Consider the following 16,577-nt stretch of genomic DNA (forward strand, 5'->3'; position numbering starts at 1 on the left):
GACCGGAGCCCATTGCGCGCCCCGAAACCTCTCGAACGATCTCGGAATCGCCATCGTCGGATCTCTCCGATGCCCACGAGGCCGACCGCGTACCGGACACGGCAAGCGCGCGCCGAAACCATCGGGACTTTCTCGAACGAACTCGGAATCGCTATTGCGGCCCCATTCCGGAAAGCTCTCTCCGAGCCCCACGAGACTGACTGCGTAGCGGTCACGGCGAATTCCGAGGCCCAAAACCATCGCCTCGGAGGTCGACGGGAGAGGTTTTGGCCGCTCGGGGCGCAAAAAGGAGTGCAACACGAGGACTTCCCATGGGGTCACCCATCCTGGAACCATACATGTCTGATCATTGTATGTTTACGAAGAAATTTTTAGATGATGACTTCATTTACATGTTACTGACACATTTACTGTTGGCCATGATGCTGGAAAAATTGAAAAGCTTAAAGGAGAGTTTTAAGTAAGTCTTTTGGCCGCTCGGGGCGCAAAAAGGAGTGCAACACGAGGACTTCCCAGGGGGTCACCCATCCTAGTACTACTCTCGCCCAAGCACGCTTAACTTCGGAGTTCTGATGGGATCCGGTGCTTTAGTGCTGGTATGATCGCACTCGTTTTGTGTGCGTCGTCCCTCGCCTTTGTGCACGTCGCGGACGGCGCATATCGACGACCGGAGCCCATTGCGCGCCCCGAAACCTCTCGAACGATCTCGGAATCGCCATCGTCGGATCTCTCCGATGCCCACGAGGCCGACCGCGTACCGGACACGGCAAGCGCGCGCCGAAACCATCGGGACTTTCTCGAACGAACTCGGAATCGCTATTGCGGCCCCATTCCGGAAAGCTCTCTCCGAGCCCCACGAGACTGACTGCGTAGCGGTCACGGCGAATTCCGAGGCCCAAAACCATCGCCTCGGAGGTCGACGGGAGAGGTTTTGGCCGCTCGGGGCGCAAAAAGGAGTGCAACACGAGGACTTCCCATGGGGTCACCCATCCTGGAACCATACATGTCTGATCATTGTATGTTTACGAAGAAATTTTTAGATGATGACTTCATTTACATGTTACTGACACATTTACTGTTGGCCATGATGCTGGAAAAATTGAAAAGCTTAAAGGAGAGTTTTAAGTAAGTCTTTTGGCCGCTCGGGGCGCAAAAAGGAGTGCAACACGAGGACTTCCCAGGGGGTCACCCATCCTAGTACTACTCTCGCCCAAGCACGCTTAACTTCGGAGTTCTGATGGGATCCGGTGCTTTAGTGCTGGTATGATCGCACTCGTTTTGTGTGCGTCGTCCCTCGCCTTTGTGCACGTCGCGGACGGCGCATATCGACGACCGGAGCCCATTGCGCGCCCCGAAACCTCTCGAACGATCTCGGAATCGCCATCGTCGGATCTCTCCGATGCCCACGAGGCCGACCGCGTACCGGACACGGCAAGCGCGCGCCGAAACCATCGGGACTTTCTCGAACGAACTCGGAATCGCTATTGCGGCCCCATTCCGGAAAGCTCTCTCCGAGCCCCACGAGACTGACTGCGTAGCGGTCACGGCGAATTCCGAGGCCCAAAACCATCGCCTCGGAGGTCGACGGGAGAGGTTTTGGCCGCTCGGGGCGCAAAAAGGAGTGCAACACGAGGACTTCCCATGGGGTCACCCATCCTGGAACCATACATGTCTGATCATTGTATGTTTACGAAGAAATTTTTAGATGATGACTTCATTTACATGTTACTGACACATTTACTGTTGGCCATGATGCTGGAAAAATTGAAAAGCTTAAAGGAGAGTTTTAAGTAAGTCTTTTGGCCGCTCGGGGCGCAAAAAGGAGTGCAACACGAGGACTTCCCAGGGGGTCACCCATCCTAGTACTACTCTCGCCCAAGCACGCTTAACTTCGGAGTTCTGATGGGATCCGGTGCTTTAGTGCTGGTATGATCGCACTCGTTTTGTGTGCGTCGTCCCTCGCCTTTGTGCACGTCGCGGACGGCGCATATCGACGACCGGAGCCCATTGCGCGCCCCGAAACCTCTCGAACGATCTCGGAATCGCCATCGTCGGATCTCTCCGATGCCCACGAGGCCGACCGCGTACCGGACACGGCAAGCGCGCGCCGAAACCATCGGGACTTTCTCGAACGAACTCGGAATCGCTATTGCGGCCCCATTCCGGAAAGCTCTCTCCGAGCCCCACGAGACTGACTGCGTAGCGGTCACGGCGAATTCCGAGGCCCAAAACCATCGCCTCGGAGGTCGACGGGAGAGGTTTTGGCCCTCGGGGCGCAAAAAGGAGTGCAACACGAGGACTTCCCATGGGGTCACCCATCCTGGAACCATACATGTCTGATCATTGTATGTTTACGAAGAAATTTTTAGATGATGACTTCATTTACATGTTACTGACACATTTACTGTTGGCCATGATGCTGGAAAAATTGAAAAGCTTAAAGGAGAGTTTTAAGTAAGTCTTTTGGCCGCTCGGGGCGCAAAAAGGAGTGCAACACGAGGACTTCCCAGGGGGTCACCCATCCTAGTACTACTCTCGCCCAAGCACGCTTAACTTCGGAGTTCTGATGGGATCCGGTGCTTTAGTGCTGGTATGATCGCACTCGTTTTGTGTGCGTCGTCCCTCGCCTTTGTGCACGTCGCGGACGGCGCATATCGACGACCGGAGCCCATTGCGCGCCCCGAAACCTCTCGAACGATCTCGGAATCGCCATCGTCGGATCTCTCCGATGCCCACGAGGCCGACCGCGTACCGGACACGGCAAGCGCGCGCCGAAACCATCGGGACTTTCTCGAACGAACTCGGAATCGCTATTGCGGCCCCATTCCGGAAAGCTCTCTCCGAGCCCCACGAGACTGACTGCGTAGCGGTCACGGCGAATTCCGAGGCCCAAAACCATCGCCTCGGAGGTCGACGGGAGAGGTTTTGGCCGCTCGGGGCGCAAAAAGGAGTGCAACACGAGGACTTCCCATGGGGTCACCCATCCTGGAACCATACATGTCTGATCATTGTATGTTTACGAAGAAATTTTTAGATGATGACTTCATTTACATGTTACTGACACATTTACTGTTGGCCATGATGCTGGAAAAATTGAAAAGCTTAAAGGAGAGTTTTAAGTAAGTCTTTTGGCCGCTCGGGGCGCAAAAAGGAGTGCAACACGAGGACTTCCCAGGGGGTCACCCATCCTAGTACTACTCTCGCCCAAGCACGCTTAACTTCGGAGTTCTGATGGGATCCGGTGCTTTAGTGCTGGTATGATCGCACTCGTTTTGTGTGCGTCGTCCCTCGCCTTTGTGCACGTCGCGGACGGCGCATATCGACGACCGGAGCCCATTGCGCGCCCCGAAACCTCTCGAACGATCTCGGAATCGCCATCGTCGGATCTCTCCGATGCCCACGAGGCCGACCGCGTACCGGACACGGCAAGCGCGCGCCGAAACCATCGGGACTTTCTCGAACGAACTCGGAATCGCTATTGCGGCCCCATTCCGGAAAGCTCTCTCCGAGCCCCACGAGACTGACTGCGTAGCGGTCACGGCGAATTCCGAGGCCCAAAACCATCGCCTCGGAGGTCGACGGGAGAGGTTTTGGCCGCTCGGGGCGCAAAAAGGAGTGCAACACGAGGACTTCCCATGGGGTCACCCATCCTGGAACCATACATGTCTGATCATTGTATGTTTACGAAGAAATTTTTAGATGATGACTTCATTTACATGTTACTGACACATTTACTGTTGGCCATGATGCTGGAAAAATTGAAAAGCTTAAAGGAGAGTTTTAAGTAAGTCTTTTGGCCGCTCGGGGCGCAAAAAGGAGTGCAACACGAGGACTTCCCAGGGGGTCACCCATCCTAGTACTACTCTCGCCCAAGCACGCTTAACTTCGGAGTTCTGATGGGATCCGGTGCTTTAGTGCTGGTATGATCGCACTCGTTTTGTGTGCGTCGTCCCTCGCCTTTGTGCACGTCGCGGACGGCGCATATCGACGACCGGAGCCCATTGCGCGCCCCGAAACCTCTCGAACGATCTCGGAATCGCCATCGTCGGATCTCTCCGATGCCCACGAGGCCGACCGCGTACCGGACACGGCAAGCGCGCGCCGAAACCATCGGGACTTTCTCGAACGAACTCGGAATCGCTATTGCGGCCCCATTCCGGAAAGCTCTCTCCGAGCCCCACGAGACTGACTGCGTAGCGGTCACGGCGAATTCCGAGGCCCAAAACCATCGCCTCGGAGGTCGACGGGAGAGGTTTTGGCCGCTCGGGGCGCAAAAAGGAGTGCAACACGAGGACTTCCCATGGGGTCACCCATCCTGGAACCATACATGTCTGATCATTGTATGTTTACGAAGAAATTTTTAGATGATGACTTCATTTACATGTTACTGACACATTTACTGTTGGCCATGATGCTGGAAAAATTGAAAAGCTTAAAGGAGAGTTTTAAGTAAGTCTTTTGGCCGCTCGGGGCGCAAAAAGGAGTGCAACACGAGGACTTCCCAGGGGGTCACCCATCCTAGTACTACTCTCGCCCAAGCACGCTTAACTTCGGAGTTCTGATGGGATCCGGTGCTTTAGTGCTGGTATGATCGCACTCGTTTTGTGTGCGTCGTCCCTCGCCTTTGTGCACGTCGCGGACGGCGCATATCGACGACCGGAGCCCATTGCGCGCCCCGAAACCTCTCGAACGATCTCGGAATCGCCATCGTCGGATCTCTCCGATGCCCACGAGGCCGACCGCGTACCGGACACGGCAAGCGCGCGCCGAAACCATCGGGACTTTCTCGAACGAACTCGGAATCGCTATTGCGGCCCCATTCCGGAAAGCTCTCTCCGAGCCCCACGAGACTGACTGCGTAGCGGTCACGGCGAATTCCGAGGCCCAAAACCATCGCCTCGGAGGTCGACGGGAGAGGTTTTGGCCGCTCGGGGCGCAAAAAGGAGTGCAACACGAGGACTTCCCATGGGGTCACCCATCCTGGAACCATACATGTCTGATCATTGTATGTTTACGAAGAAATTTTTAGATGATGACTTCATTTACATGTTACTGACACATTTACTGTTGGCCATGATGCTGGAAAAATTGAAAAGCTTAAAGGAGAGTTTTAAGTAAGTCTTTTGGCCGCTCGGGGCGCAAAAAGGAGTGCAACACGAGGACTTCCCAGGGGGTCACCCATCCTAGTACTACTCTCGCCCAAGCACGCTTAACTTCGGAGTTCTGATGGGATCCGGTGCTTTAGTGCTGGTATGATCGCACTCGTTTTGTGTGCGTCGTCCCTCGCCTTTGTGCACGTCGCGGACGGCGCATATCGACGACCGGAGCCCATTGCGCGCCCCGAAACCTCTCGAACGATCTCGGAATCGCCATCGTCGGATCTCTCCGATGCCCACGAGGCCGACCGCGTACCGGACACGGCAAGCGCGCGCCGAAACCATCGGGACTTTCTCGAACGAACTCGGAATCGCTATTGCGGCCCCATTCCGGAAAGCTCTCTCCGAGCCCCACGAGACTGACTGCGTAGCGGTCACGGCGAATTCCGAGGCCCAAAACCATCGCCTCGGAGGTCGACGGGAGAGGTTTTGGCCGCTCGGGGCGCAAAAAGGAGTGCAACACGAGGACTTCCCATGGGGTCACCCATCCTGGAACCATACATGTCTGATCATTGTATGTTTACGAAGAAATTTTTAGATGATGACTTCATTTACATGTTACTGACACATTTACTGTTGGCCATGATGCTGGAAAAATTGAAAAGCTTAAAGGAGAGTTTTAAGTAAGTCTTTTGGCCGCTCGGGGCGCAAAAAGGAGTGCAACACGAGGACTTCCCAGGGGGTCACCCATCCTAGTACTACTCTCGCCCAAGCACGCTTAACTTCGGAGTTCTGATGGGATCCGGTGCTTTAGTGCTGGTATGATCGCACTCGTTTTGTGTGCGTCGTCCCTCGCCTTTGTGCACGTCGCGGACGGCGCATATCGACGACCGGAGCCCATTGCGCGCCCCGAAACCTCTCGAACGATCTCGGAATCGCCATCGTCGGATCTCTCCGATGCCCACGAGGCCGACCGCGTACCGGACACGGCAAGCGCGCGCCGAAACCATCGGGACTTTCTCGAACGAACTCGGAATCGCTATTGCGGCCCCATTCCGGAAAGCTCTCTCCGATCCCCACGAGACTGACTGCGTAGCGGTCACGGCGAATTCCGAGGCCCAAAACCATCGCCTCGGAGGTCGACGGGAGAGGTTTTGGCCGCTCGGGGCGCAAAAAGGAGTGCAACACGAGGACTTCCCATGGGGTCACCCATCCTGGAACCATACATGTCTGATCATTGTATGTTTACGAAGAAATTTTTAGATGATGACTTCATTTACATGTTACTGACACATTTACTGTTGGCCATGATGCTGGAAAAATTGAAAAGCTTAAAGGAGAGTTTTAAGTAAGTCTTTTGGCCGCTCGGGGCGCAAAAAGGAGTGCAACACGAGGACTTCCCAGGGGGTCACCCATCCTAGTACTACTCTCGCCCAAGCACGCTTAACTTCGGAGTTCTGATGGGATCCGGTGCTTTAGTGCTGGTATGATCGCACTCGTTTTGTGTGCGTCGTCCCTCGCCTTTGTGCACGTCGCGGACGGCGCATATCGACGACCGGAGCCCATTGCGCGCCCCGAAACCTCTCGAACGATCTCGGAATCGCCATCGTCGGATCTCTCCGATGCCCACGAGGCCGACCGCGTACCGGACACGGCAAGCGCGCGCCGAAACCATCGGGACTTTCTCGAACGAACTCGGAATCGCTATTGCGGCCCCATTCCGGAAAGCTCTCTCCGAGCCCCACGAGACTGACTGCGTAGCGGTCACGGCGAATTCCGAGGCCCAAAACCATCGCCTCGGAGGTCGACGGGAGAGGTTTTGGCCGCTCGGGGCGCAAAAAGGAGTGCAACACGAGGACTTCCCATGGGGTCACCCATCCTGGAACCATACATGTCTGATCATTGTATGTTTACGAAGAAATTTTTAGATGATGACTTCATTTACATGTTACTGACACATTTACTGTTGGCCATGATGCTGGAAAAATTGAAAAGCTTAAAGGAGAGTTTTAAGTAAGTCTTTTGGCCGCTCGGGGCGCAAAAAGGAGTGCAACACGAGGACTTCCCAGGGGGTCACCCATCCTAGTACTACTCTCGCCCAAGCACGCTTAACTTCGGAGTTCTGATGGGATCCGGTGCTTTAGTGCTGGTATGATCGCACTCGTTTTGTGTGCGTCGTCCCTCGCCTTTGTGCACGTCGCGGACGGCGCATATCGACGACCGGAGCCCATTGCGCGCCCCGAAACCTCTCGAACGATCTCGGAATCGCCATCGTCGGATCTCTCCGATGCCCACGAGGCCGACCGCGTACCGGACACGGCAAGCGCGCGCCGAAACCATCGGGACTTTCTCGAACGAACTCGGAATCGCTATTGCGGCCCCATTCCGGAAAGCTCTCTCCGAGCCCCACGAGACTGACTGCGTAGCGGTCACGGCGAATTCCGAGGCCCAAAACCATCGCCTCGGAGGTCGACGGGAGAGGTTTTGGCCGCTCGGGGCGCAAAAAGGAGTGCAACACGAGGACTTCCCATGGGGTCACCCATCCTGGAACCATACATGTCTGATCATTGTATGTTTACGAAGAAATTTTTAGATGATGACTTCATTTACATGTTACTGACACATTTACTGTTGGCCATGATGCTGGAAAAATTGAAAAGCTTAAAGGAGAGTTTTAAGTAAGTCTTTTGGCCGCTCGGGGCGCAAAAAGGAGTGCAACACGAGGACTTCCCAGGGGGTCACCCATCCTAGTACTACTCTCGCCCAAGCACGCTTAACTTCGGAGTTCTGATGGGATCCGGTGCTTTAGTGCTGGTATGATCGCACTCGTTTTGTGTGCGTCGTCCCTCGCCTTTGTGCACGTCGCGGACGGCGCATATCGACGACCGGAGCCCATTGCGCGCCCCGAAACCTCTCGAACGATCTCGGAATCGCCATCGTCGGATCTCTCCGATGCCCACGAGGCCGACCGCGTACCGGACACGGCAAGCGCGCGCCGAAACCATCGGGACTTTCTCGAACGAACTCGGAATCGCTATTGCGGCCCCATTCCGGAAAGCTCTCTCCGAGCCCCACGAGACTGACTGCGTAGCGGTCACGGCGAATTCCGAGGCCCAAAACCATCGCCTCGGAGGTCGACGGGAGAGGTTTTGGCCGCTCGGGGCGCAAAAAGGAGTGCAACACGAGGACTTCCCATGGGGTCACCCATCCTGGAACCATACATGTCTGATCATTGTATGTTTACGAAGAAATTTTTAGATGATGACTTCATTTACATGTTACTGACACATTTACTGTTGGCCATGATGCTGGAAAAATTGAAAAGCTTAAAGGAGAGTTTTAAGTAAGTCTTTTGGCCGCTCGGGGCGCAAAAAGGAGTGCAACACGAGGACTTCCCAGGGGGTCACCCATCCTAGTACTACTCTCGCCCAAGCACGCTTAACTTCGGAGTTCTGATGGGATCCGGTGCTTTAGTGCTGGTATGATCGCACTCGTTTTGTGTGCGTCGTCCCTCGCCTTTGTGCACGTCGCGGACGGCGCATATCGACGACCGGAGCCCATTGCGCGCCCCGAAACCTCTCGAACGATCTCGGAATCGCCATCGTCGGATCTCTCCGATGCCCACGAGGCCGACCGCGTACCGGACACGGCAAGCGCGCGCCGAAACCATCGGGACTTTCTCGAACGAACTCGGAATCGCTATTGCGGCCCCATTCCGGAAAGCTCTCTCCGAGCCCCACGAGACTGACTGCGTAGCGGTCACGGCGAATTCCGAGGCCCAAAACCATCGCCTCGGAGGTCGACGGGAGAGGTTTTGGCCGCTCGGGGCGCAAAAAGGAGTGCAACACGAGGACTTCCCATGGGGTCACCCATCCTGGAACCATACATGTCTGATCATTGTATGTTTACGAAGAAATTTTTAGATGATGACTTCATTTACATGTTACTGACACATTTACTGTTGGCCATGATGCTGGAAAAATTGAAAAGCTTAAAGGAGAGTTTTAAGTAAGTCTTTTGGCCGCTCGGGGCGCAAAAAGGAGTGCAACACGAGGACTTCCCAGGGGGTCACCCATCCTAGTACTACTCTCGCCCAAGCACGCTTAACTTCGGAGTTCTGATGGGATCCGGTGCTTTAGTGCTGGTATGATCGCACTCGTTTTGTGTGCGTCGTCCCTCGCCTTTGTGCACGTCGCGGACGGCGCATATCGACGACCGGAGCCCATTGCGCGCCCCGAAACCTCTCGAACGATCTCGGAATCGCCATCGTCGGATCTCTCCGATGCCCACGAGGCCGACCGCGTACCGGACACGGCAAGCGCGCGCCGAAACCATCGGGACTTTCTCGAACGAACTCGGAATCGCTATTGCGGCCCCATTCCGGAAAGCTCTCTCCGAGCCCCACGAGACTGACTGCGTAGCGGTCACGGCGAATTCCGAGGCCCAAAACCATCGCCTCGGAGGTCGACGGGAGAGGTTTTGGCCGCTCGGGGCGCAAAAAGGAGTGCAACACGAGGACTTCCCATGGGGTCACCCATCCTGGAACCATACATGTCTGATCATTGTATGTTTACGAAGAAATTTTTAGATGATGACTTCATTTACATGTTACTGACACATTTACTGTTGGCCATGATGCTGGAAAAATTGAAAAGCTTAAAGGAGAGTTTTAAGTAAGTCTTTTGGCCGCTCGGGGCGCAAAAAGGAGTGCAACACGAGGACTTCCCAGGGGGTCACCCATCCTAGTACTACTCTCGCCCAAGCACGCTTAACTTCGGAGTTCTGATGGGATCCGGTGCTTTAGTGCTGGTATGATCGCACTCGTTTTGTGTGCGTCGTCCCTCGCCTTTGTGCACGTCGCGGACGGCGCATATCGACGACCGGAGCCCATTGCGCGCCCCGAAACCTCTCGAACGATCTCGGAATCGCCATCGTCGGATCTCTCCGATGCCCACGAGGCCGACCGCGTACCGGACACGGCAAGCGCGCGCCGAAACCATCGGGACTTTCTCGAACGAACTCGGAATCGCTATTGCGGCCCCATTCCGGAAAGCTCTCTCCGAGCCCCACGAGACTGACTGCGTAGCGGTCACGGCGAATTCCGAGGCCCAAAACCATCGCCTCGGAGGTCGACGGGAGAGGTTTTGGCCGCTCGGGGCGCAAAAAGGAGTGCAACACGAGGACTTCCCATGGGGTCACCCATCCTGGAACCATACATGTCTGATCATTGTATGTTTACGAAGAAATTTTTAGATGATGACTTCATTTACATGTTACTGACACATTTACTGTTGGCCATGATGCTGGAAAAATTGAAAAGCTTAAAGGAGAGTTTTAAGTAAGTCTTTTGGCCGCTCGGGGCGCAAAAAGGAGTGCAACACGAGGACTTCCCAGGGGGTCACCCATCCTAGTACTACTCTCGCCCAAGCACGCTTAACTTCGGAGTTCTGATGGGATCCGGTGCTTTAGTGCTGGTATGATCGCACTCGTTTTGTGTGCGTCGTCCCTCGCCTTTGTGCACGTCGCGGACGGCGCATATCGACGACCGGAGCCCATTGCGCGCCCCGAAACCTCTCGAACGATCTCGGAATCGCCATCGTCGGATCTCTCCGATGCCCACGAGGCCGACCGCGTACCGGACACGGCAAGCGCGCGCCGAAACCATCGGGACTTTCTCGAACGAACTCGGAATCGCTATTGCGGCCCCATTCCGGAAAGCTCTCTCCGAGCCCCACGAGACTGACTGCGTAGCGGTCACGGCGAATTCCGAGGCCCAAAACCATCGCCTCGGAGGTCGACGGGAGAGGTTTTGGCCGCTCGGGGCGCAAAAAGGAGTGCAACACGAGGACTTCCCATGGGGTCACCCATCCTGGAACCATACATGTCTGATCATTGTATGTTTACGAAGAAATTTTTAGATGATGACTTCATTTACATGTTACTGACACATTTACTGTTGGCCATGATGCTGGAAAAATTGAAAAGCTTAAAGGAGAGTTTTAAGTAAGTCTTTTGGCCGCTCGGGGCGCAAAAAGGAGTGCAACACGAGGACTTCCCAGGGGGTCACCCATCCTAGTACTACTCTCGCCCAAGCACGCTTAACTTCGGAGTTCTGATGGGATCCGGTGCTTTAGTGCTGGTATGATCGCACTCGTTTTGTGTGCGTCGTCCCTCGCCTTTGTGCACGTCGCGGACGGCGCATATCGACGACCGGAGCCCATTGCGCGCCCCGAAACCTCTCGAACGATCTCGGAATCGCCATCGTCGGATCTCTCCGATGCCCACGAGGCCGACCGCGTACCGGACACGGCAAGCGCGCGCCGAAACCATCGGGACTTTCTCGAACGAACTCGGAATCGCTATTGCGGCCCCATTCCGGAAAGCTCTCTCCGAGCCCCACGAGACTGACTGCGTAGCGGTCACGGCGAATTCCGAGGCCCAAAACCATCGCCTCGGAGGTCGACGGGAGAGGTTTTGGCCGCTCGGGGCGCAAAAAGGAGTGCAACACGAGGACTTCCCATGGGGTCACCCATCCTGGAACCATACATGTCTGATCATTGTATGTTTACGAAGAAATTTTTAGATGATGACTTCATTTACATGTTACTGACACATTTACTGTTGGCCATGATGCTGGAAAAATTGAAAAGCTTAAAGGAGAGTTTTAAGTAAGTCTTTTGGCCGCTCGGGGCGCAAAAAGGAGTGCAACACGAGGACTTCCCAGGGGGTCACCCATCCTAGTACTACTCTCGCCCAAGCACGCTTAACTTCGGAGTTCTGATGGGATCCGGTGCTTTAGTGCTGGTATGATCGCACTCGTTTTGTGTGCGTCGTCCCTCGCCTTTGTGCACGTCGCGGACGGCGCATATCGACGACCGGAGCCCATTGCGCGCCCCGAAACCTCTCGAACGATCTCGGAATCGCCATCGTCGGATCTCTCCGATGCCCACGAGGCCGACCGCGTACCGGACACGGCAAGCGCGCGCCGAAACCATCGGGACTTTCTCGAACGAACTCGGAATCGCTATTGCGGCCCCATTCCGGAAAGCTCTCTCCGAGCCCCACGAGACTGACTGCGTAGCGGTCACGGCGAATTCCGAGGCCCAAAACCATCGCCTCGGAGGTCGACGGGAGAGGTTTTGGCCGCTCGGGGCGCAAAAAGGAGTGCAACACGAGGACTTCCCATGGGGTCACCCATCCTGGAACCATACATGTCTGATCATTGTATGTTTACGAAGAAATTTTTAGATGATGACTTCATTTACATGTTACTGACACATTTACTGTTGGCCATGATGCTGGAAAAATTGAAAAGCTTAAAGGAGAGTTTTAAGTAAGTCTTTTGGCCGCTCGGGGCGCAAAAAGGAGTGCAACACGAGGACTTCCCAGGGGGTCACCCATCCTAGTACTACTCTCGCCCAAGCACGCTTAACTTCGGAGTTCTGATGGGATCCGGTGCTTTAGTGCTGGTATGATCGCACTCGTTTTGTGTGCGTCGTCCCTCGCCTTTGTGCACGTCGCGGACGGCGCATATCGACGACCGGAGCCCATTGCGCGCCCCGAAACCTCTCGAACGATCTCGGAATCGCCATCGTCGGATCTCTCCGATGCCCACGAGGCCGACCGCGTACCGGACACGGCAAGCGCGCGCCGAAACCATCGGGACTTTCTCGAACGAACTCGGAATCGCTATTGCGGCCCCATTCCGGAAAGCTCTCTCCGAGCCCCACGAGACTGACTGCGTAGCGGTCACGGCGAATTCCGAGGCCCAAAACCATCGCCTCGGAGGTCGACGGGAGAGGTTTTGGCCGCTCGGGGCGCAAAAAGGAGTGCAACACGAGGACTTCCCATGGGGTCACCCATCCTGGAACCATACATGTCTGATCATTGTATGTTTACGAAGAAATTTTTAGATGATGACTTCATTTACATGTTACTGACACATTTACTGTTGGCCATGATGCTGGAAAAATTGAAAAGCTTAAAGGAGAGTTTTAAGTAAGTCTTTTGGCCGCTCGGGGCGCAAAAAGGAGTGCAACACGAGGACTTCCCAGGGGGTCACCCATCCTAGTACTACTCTCGCCCAAGCACGCTTAACTTCGGAGTTCTGATGGGATCCGGTGCTTTAGTGCTGGTATGATCGCACTCGTTTTGTGTGCGTCGTCCCTCGCCTTTGTGCACGTCGCGGACGGCGCATATCGACGACCGGAGCCCATTGCGCGCCCCGAAACCTCTCGAACGATCTCGGAATCGCCATCGTCGGATCTCTCCGATGCCCACGAGGCCGACCGCGTACCGGACACGGCAAGCGCGCGCCGAAACCATCGGGACTTTCTCGAACGAACTCGGAATCGCTATTGCGGCCCCATTCCGGAAAGCTCTCTCCGAGCCCCACGAGACTGACTGCGTAGCGGTCACGGCGAATTCCGAGGCCCAAAACCATCGCCTCGGAGGTCGACGGGAGAGGTTTTGGCCGCTCGGGGCGCAAAAAGGAGTGCAACACGAGGACTTCCCATGGGGTCACCCATCCTGGAACCATACATGTCTGATCATTGTATGTTTACGAAGAAATTTTTAGATGATGACTTCATTTACATGTTACTGACACATTTACTGTTGGCCATGATGCTGGAAAAATTGAAAAGCTTAAAGGAGAGTTTTAAGTAAGTCTTTTGGCCGCTCGGGGCGCAAAAAGGAGTGCAACACGAGGACTTCCCAGGGGGTCACCCATCCTAGTACTACTCTCGCCCAAGCACGCTTAACTTCGGAGTTCTAATGGGATCCGGTGCTTTAGTGCTGGTATGATCGCACTCGTTTTGTGTGCGTCGTCCCTCGCCTTTGTGCACGTCGCGGACGGCGCATATCGACGACCGGAGCCCATTGCGCGCCCCGAAACCTCTCGAACGATCTCGGAATCGCCATCGTCGGATCTCTCCGATGCCCACGAGGCCGACCGCGTACCGGACACGGCAAGCGCGCGCCGAAACCATCGGGACTTTCTCGAACGAACTCGGAATCGCTATTGCGGCCCCATTCCGGAAAGCTCTCTCCGAGCCCCACGAGACTGACTGCGTAGCGGTCACGGCGAATTCCGAGGCCCAAAACCATCGCCTCGGAGGTCGACGGGAGAGGTTTTGGCCGCTCGGGGCGCAAAAAGGAGTGCAACACGAGGACTTCCCATGGGGTCACCCATCCTGGAACCATACATGTCTGATCATTGTATGTTTACGAAGAAATTTTTAGATGATGACTTCATTTACATGTTAATGACACATTTACTGTTGGCCATGATGCTGGAAAATTTGAAAAGCTTAAAGGAGAGTTTTAAGTAAGTCTTTTGGCCGCTCGGGGCGCAAAAAGGAGTGCAACACGAGGACTTCCCAGGGGGTCACCCATCCTAGTACTACTCTCGCCCAAGCACGCTTAACTTCGGAGTTCTAATGGGATCCGGTGCTTTAGTGCTGGTATGATCGCACTCGTTTTGTGTGCGTCGTCCCTCACCTTTGTGCACGTCGCGGACGGCGCATATCGACGACCGGAGCCCATTGCGCGCCCCGAAACCTCTCGAACGATCTCGGAATCGCCATCGTCGGATCTCGCTGATGCCCACGAGGCCGACCTTGTACCGGACACGGCAAGCGCGCGCCGAAACCATCGGGACTTTCTCGAACGAACTCGGAATCGCTATTGCGGCCCCATTCCGGAAAGCTCTCTCCGAGCCCCACGAGACTGACTGCGTAGCGGACACGGCGAATTCCGAGGCCCAAAACCATCGCCTCGGAGGTCGACGGGAGAGGTTTTGGCCGCTCGGGGCGCAAAAAGGAGTGCAACACGAGGACTTCCCATGGGGTCACCCATCCTGGAACCATACATGTCTGATCATTGTATGTTTACGAAGAAATTTTTAGATGATGACTTCATTTACATGTTAATGACACATTTACTGTTGGCCATGATGCTGGAAAAATTGAAAAGCTTAAAGGAGAGTTTTAAGTAAGTCTTTTGGCCGCTCGGGGCGCAAAAAGGAGTGCAACACGAGGACTTCCCAGGGGGTCACCCATCCTAGTACTACTCTCGCCCAAGCACGCTTAACTTCGGAGTTCTAATGGGATCCGGTGCTTTAGTGCTGGTATGATCGCACTCGTTTTGTGTGCGTCGTCCCTCGCCTTTGTGCACGTCGCGGACGGCGCATATCGACGACCGGAGCCCATTGCGCGCCCCGAAACCTCTCGAACGATCTCGGAATCGCCATCGTCGGATCTCTCCGATGCCCACGAGGCCGACCGCGTACCGGACACGGCAAGCGCGCGCCGAAACCATCGGGACTTTCTCGAACGAACTCGGAATCGCTATTGCGGCCCCATTCCGGAAAGCTCTCTCCGAGCCCCACGAGACTGACTGCGTAGCGGACACGGCAAGCGCGCCCCGAAACCATCGGGACTTTCTCGAACGAACTCGGAATCGCTATTGCGGCCCCATTCCGGAAAGCTCTCTCCGAGCCCCACGAGACTGACTGCGTAGCGGTCACGGCGAATTCCGATAAGTCAGCATGAATTAATTCAAGATAATTAGATGCTCTCTATGCTTTTTCAATAAAAAATTATTTTTTACTTTGTTTGCCATAAATACATAATTCATATATATCAAGTGTATTAATCTTGAGCAATCCGAAAATCATTTCTTTTTTATTTGACAACCTTAAACCCTTAATGTTAAGGTGTCCAAGGAAGTCGCCCAAACTCAATCCTTTTCTTGAACTTCAAACATAGGAACATGAAAAAGAGATTGGAATGCAAAAACAAAGTCGTCAAGGGAAGTTGCTTTCTACCTTCTTTATTTGATGTCTACCATGAACATATTATCGTGGAATTGTAATCTTATAGTTATAGGGTAGTTTCAATAACTACCTTAATCATGCGTGACATGAGAGTGAGATAGTTACCACTATGTTCTATAAATATGATTATAGTTCATGAAGCAACATATAGTTCTAAGAGCCTAGTCGCAGAAGAATCAAGCGCTTGGGAACCTGCTGGGATGGCGATTTCTCTCCGGCCAGAGGCAAATCAGGCGGCATACTCGTTGCTTGGAGGCAGGACCTTCTCAAATGCTCACTCGTAAGTAAGGATGTCCAAGCCATTCACTTTGTTGTGCAACAAAAAGGTAAGCTTCCCTGGCTTCTCGCTTCTGTTTATGCCAGTACCACAGTTTCTCATAGGAATGAACTTTGGTCTTTCCTTAGTAAACTGAATTTACACGATATTCCTTGGTTTTTATGCGGAGATTTAAACTGCATTGCTAGCTCTGATGACAAGTTGAGTGGTAAACCTTTCGTTGGTAACGCGTCAGTTCTCGGCTTTCAAAACTTCCCAGCCAACTCGGGTTTACAGGATCTTGGTTTCTGTGGTCCTCGTTTTACCTGGAGCAATAACAGATTTGGGGTTTCTTGCATTTCCGCCCGGTTGGATCGAGTTTTGGCTA

At 54.4% G+C, this 16,577-nt stretch overlaps 23 non-coding genes across 23 annotated transcripts; all 23 read right to left on the bottom strand.

Annotated features, from left to right (window-relative positions):
- Nucleotides 1–491: 491 nt before the first annotated feature.
- On the bottom strand, nt 492–610 carry LOC135648005 (5S ribosomal RNA). The gene has a single exon (XR_010500699.1). It is a non-coding gene; the product is annotated as a 5S ribosomal RNA (ribosomal RNA).
- Nucleotides 611–1,156: 546 nt separating this feature from the next.
- On the bottom strand, nt 1,157–1,275 carry LOC135648006 (5S ribosomal RNA). The gene has a single exon (XR_010500700.1). It is a non-coding gene; the product is annotated as a 5S ribosomal RNA (ribosomal RNA).
- Nucleotides 1,276–1,821: 546 nt separating this feature from the next.
- Nucleotides 1,822–1,940, bottom strand: LOC135648007 (5S ribosomal RNA). Its single transcript, XR_010500701.1, has one exon. It is a non-coding gene; the product is annotated as a 5S ribosomal RNA (ribosomal RNA).
- A 545-nt stretch (nt 1,941–2,485) lies between these two features.
- On the bottom strand, nt 2,486–2,604 carry LOC135648008 (5S ribosomal RNA). Its single transcript, XR_010500702.1, has one exon. It is a non-coding gene; the product is annotated as a 5S ribosomal RNA (ribosomal RNA).
- A 546-nt stretch (nt 2,605–3,150) lies between these two features.
- Nucleotides 3,151–3,269, bottom strand: LOC135648009 (5S ribosomal RNA). The gene has a single exon (XR_010500703.1). It is a non-coding gene; the product is annotated as a 5S ribosomal RNA (ribosomal RNA).
- Nucleotides 3,270–3,815: 546 nt separating this feature from the next.
- Nucleotides 3,816–3,934, bottom strand: LOC135648011 (5S ribosomal RNA). The gene has a single exon (XR_010500705.1). It is a non-coding gene; the product is annotated as a 5S ribosomal RNA (ribosomal RNA).
- A 546-nt stretch (nt 3,935–4,480) lies between these two features.
- LOC135648012 (5S ribosomal RNA) lies at nt 4,481–4,599 on the bottom strand. Its single transcript, XR_010500706.1, has one exon. It is a non-coding gene; the product is annotated as a 5S ribosomal RNA (ribosomal RNA).
- A 546-nt stretch (nt 4,600–5,145) lies between these two features.
- On the bottom strand, nt 5,146–5,264 carry LOC135648013 (5S ribosomal RNA). Its single transcript, XR_010500707.1, has one exon. It is a non-coding gene; the product is annotated as a 5S ribosomal RNA (ribosomal RNA).
- Nucleotides 5,265–5,810: 546 nt separating this feature from the next.
- Nucleotides 5,811–5,929, bottom strand: LOC135648014 (5S ribosomal RNA). The gene has a single exon (XR_010500708.1). It is a non-coding gene; the product is annotated as a 5S ribosomal RNA (ribosomal RNA).
- Nucleotides 5,930–6,475: 546 nt separating this feature from the next.
- Nucleotides 6,476–6,594, bottom strand: LOC135648015 (5S ribosomal RNA). The gene has a single exon (XR_010500709.1). It is a non-coding gene; the product is annotated as a 5S ribosomal RNA (ribosomal RNA).
- A 546-nt stretch (nt 6,595–7,140) lies between these two features.
- LOC135648017 (5S ribosomal RNA) lies at nt 7,141–7,259 on the bottom strand. Its single transcript, XR_010500711.1, has one exon. It is a non-coding gene; the product is annotated as a 5S ribosomal RNA (ribosomal RNA).
- Nucleotides 7,260–7,805: 546 nt separating this feature from the next.
- On the bottom strand, nt 7,806–7,924 carry LOC135648018 (5S ribosomal RNA). Its single transcript, XR_010500712.1, has one exon. It is a non-coding gene; the product is annotated as a 5S ribosomal RNA (ribosomal RNA).
- A 546-nt stretch (nt 7,925–8,470) lies between these two features.
- Nucleotides 8,471–8,589, bottom strand: LOC135648019 (5S ribosomal RNA). Its single transcript, XR_010500713.1, has one exon. It is a non-coding gene; the product is annotated as a 5S ribosomal RNA (ribosomal RNA).
- A 546-nt stretch (nt 8,590–9,135) lies between these two features.
- On the bottom strand, nt 9,136–9,254 carry LOC135648020 (5S ribosomal RNA). The gene has a single exon (XR_010500714.1). It is a non-coding gene; the product is annotated as a 5S ribosomal RNA (ribosomal RNA).
- Nucleotides 9,255–9,800: 546 nt separating this feature from the next.
- On the bottom strand, nt 9,801–9,919 carry LOC135648021 (5S ribosomal RNA). Its single transcript, XR_010500715.1, has one exon. It is a non-coding gene; the product is annotated as a 5S ribosomal RNA (ribosomal RNA).
- Nucleotides 9,920–10,465: 546 nt separating this feature from the next.
- On the bottom strand, nt 10,466–10,584 carry LOC135648023 (5S ribosomal RNA). The gene has a single exon (XR_010500717.1). It is a non-coding gene; the product is annotated as a 5S ribosomal RNA (ribosomal RNA).
- Nucleotides 10,585–11,130: 546 nt separating this feature from the next.
- On the bottom strand, nt 11,131–11,249 carry LOC135648024 (5S ribosomal RNA). Its single transcript, XR_010500718.1, has one exon. It is a non-coding gene; the product is annotated as a 5S ribosomal RNA (ribosomal RNA).
- Nucleotides 11,250–11,795: 546 nt separating this feature from the next.
- On the bottom strand, nt 11,796–11,914 carry LOC135648025 (5S ribosomal RNA). The gene has a single exon (XR_010500719.1). It is a non-coding gene; the product is annotated as a 5S ribosomal RNA (ribosomal RNA).
- A 546-nt stretch (nt 11,915–12,460) lies between these two features.
- Nucleotides 12,461–12,579, bottom strand: LOC135648026 (5S ribosomal RNA). Its single transcript, XR_010500720.1, has one exon. It is a non-coding gene; the product is annotated as a 5S ribosomal RNA (ribosomal RNA).
- Nucleotides 12,580–13,125: 546 nt separating this feature from the next.
- LOC135648027 (5S ribosomal RNA) lies at nt 13,126–13,244 on the bottom strand. Its single transcript, XR_010500721.1, has one exon. It is a non-coding gene; the product is annotated as a 5S ribosomal RNA (ribosomal RNA).
- A 546-nt stretch (nt 13,245–13,790) lies between these two features.
- Nucleotides 13,791–13,909, bottom strand: LOC135648067 (5S ribosomal RNA). Its single transcript, XR_010500759.1, has one exon. It is a non-coding gene; the product is annotated as a 5S ribosomal RNA (ribosomal RNA).
- A 546-nt stretch (nt 13,910–14,455) lies between these two features.
- LOC135648069 (5S ribosomal RNA) lies at nt 14,456–14,574 on the bottom strand. Its single transcript, XR_010500761.1, has one exon. It is a non-coding gene; the product is annotated as a 5S ribosomal RNA (ribosomal RNA).
- A 546-nt stretch (nt 14,575–15,120) lies between these two features.
- LOC135648070 (5S ribosomal RNA) lies at nt 15,121–15,239 on the bottom strand. Its single transcript, XR_010500762.1, has one exon. It is a non-coding gene; the product is annotated as a 5S ribosomal RNA (ribosomal RNA).
- Between the last annotated feature and the right edge of the window lie 1,338 nt (nt 15,240–16,577).

This window comes from Musa acuminata, chromosome BXJ3-8 (genome assembly GCF_036884655.1).
Source record: "Musa acuminata AAA Group cultivar baxijiao chromosome BXJ3-8, Cavendish_Baxijiao_AAA, whole genome shotgun sequence".
Classification (NCBI taxonomy): Eukaryota; Viridiplantae; Streptophyta; class Magnoliopsida; order Zingiberales; family Musaceae; genus Musa; species Musa acuminata.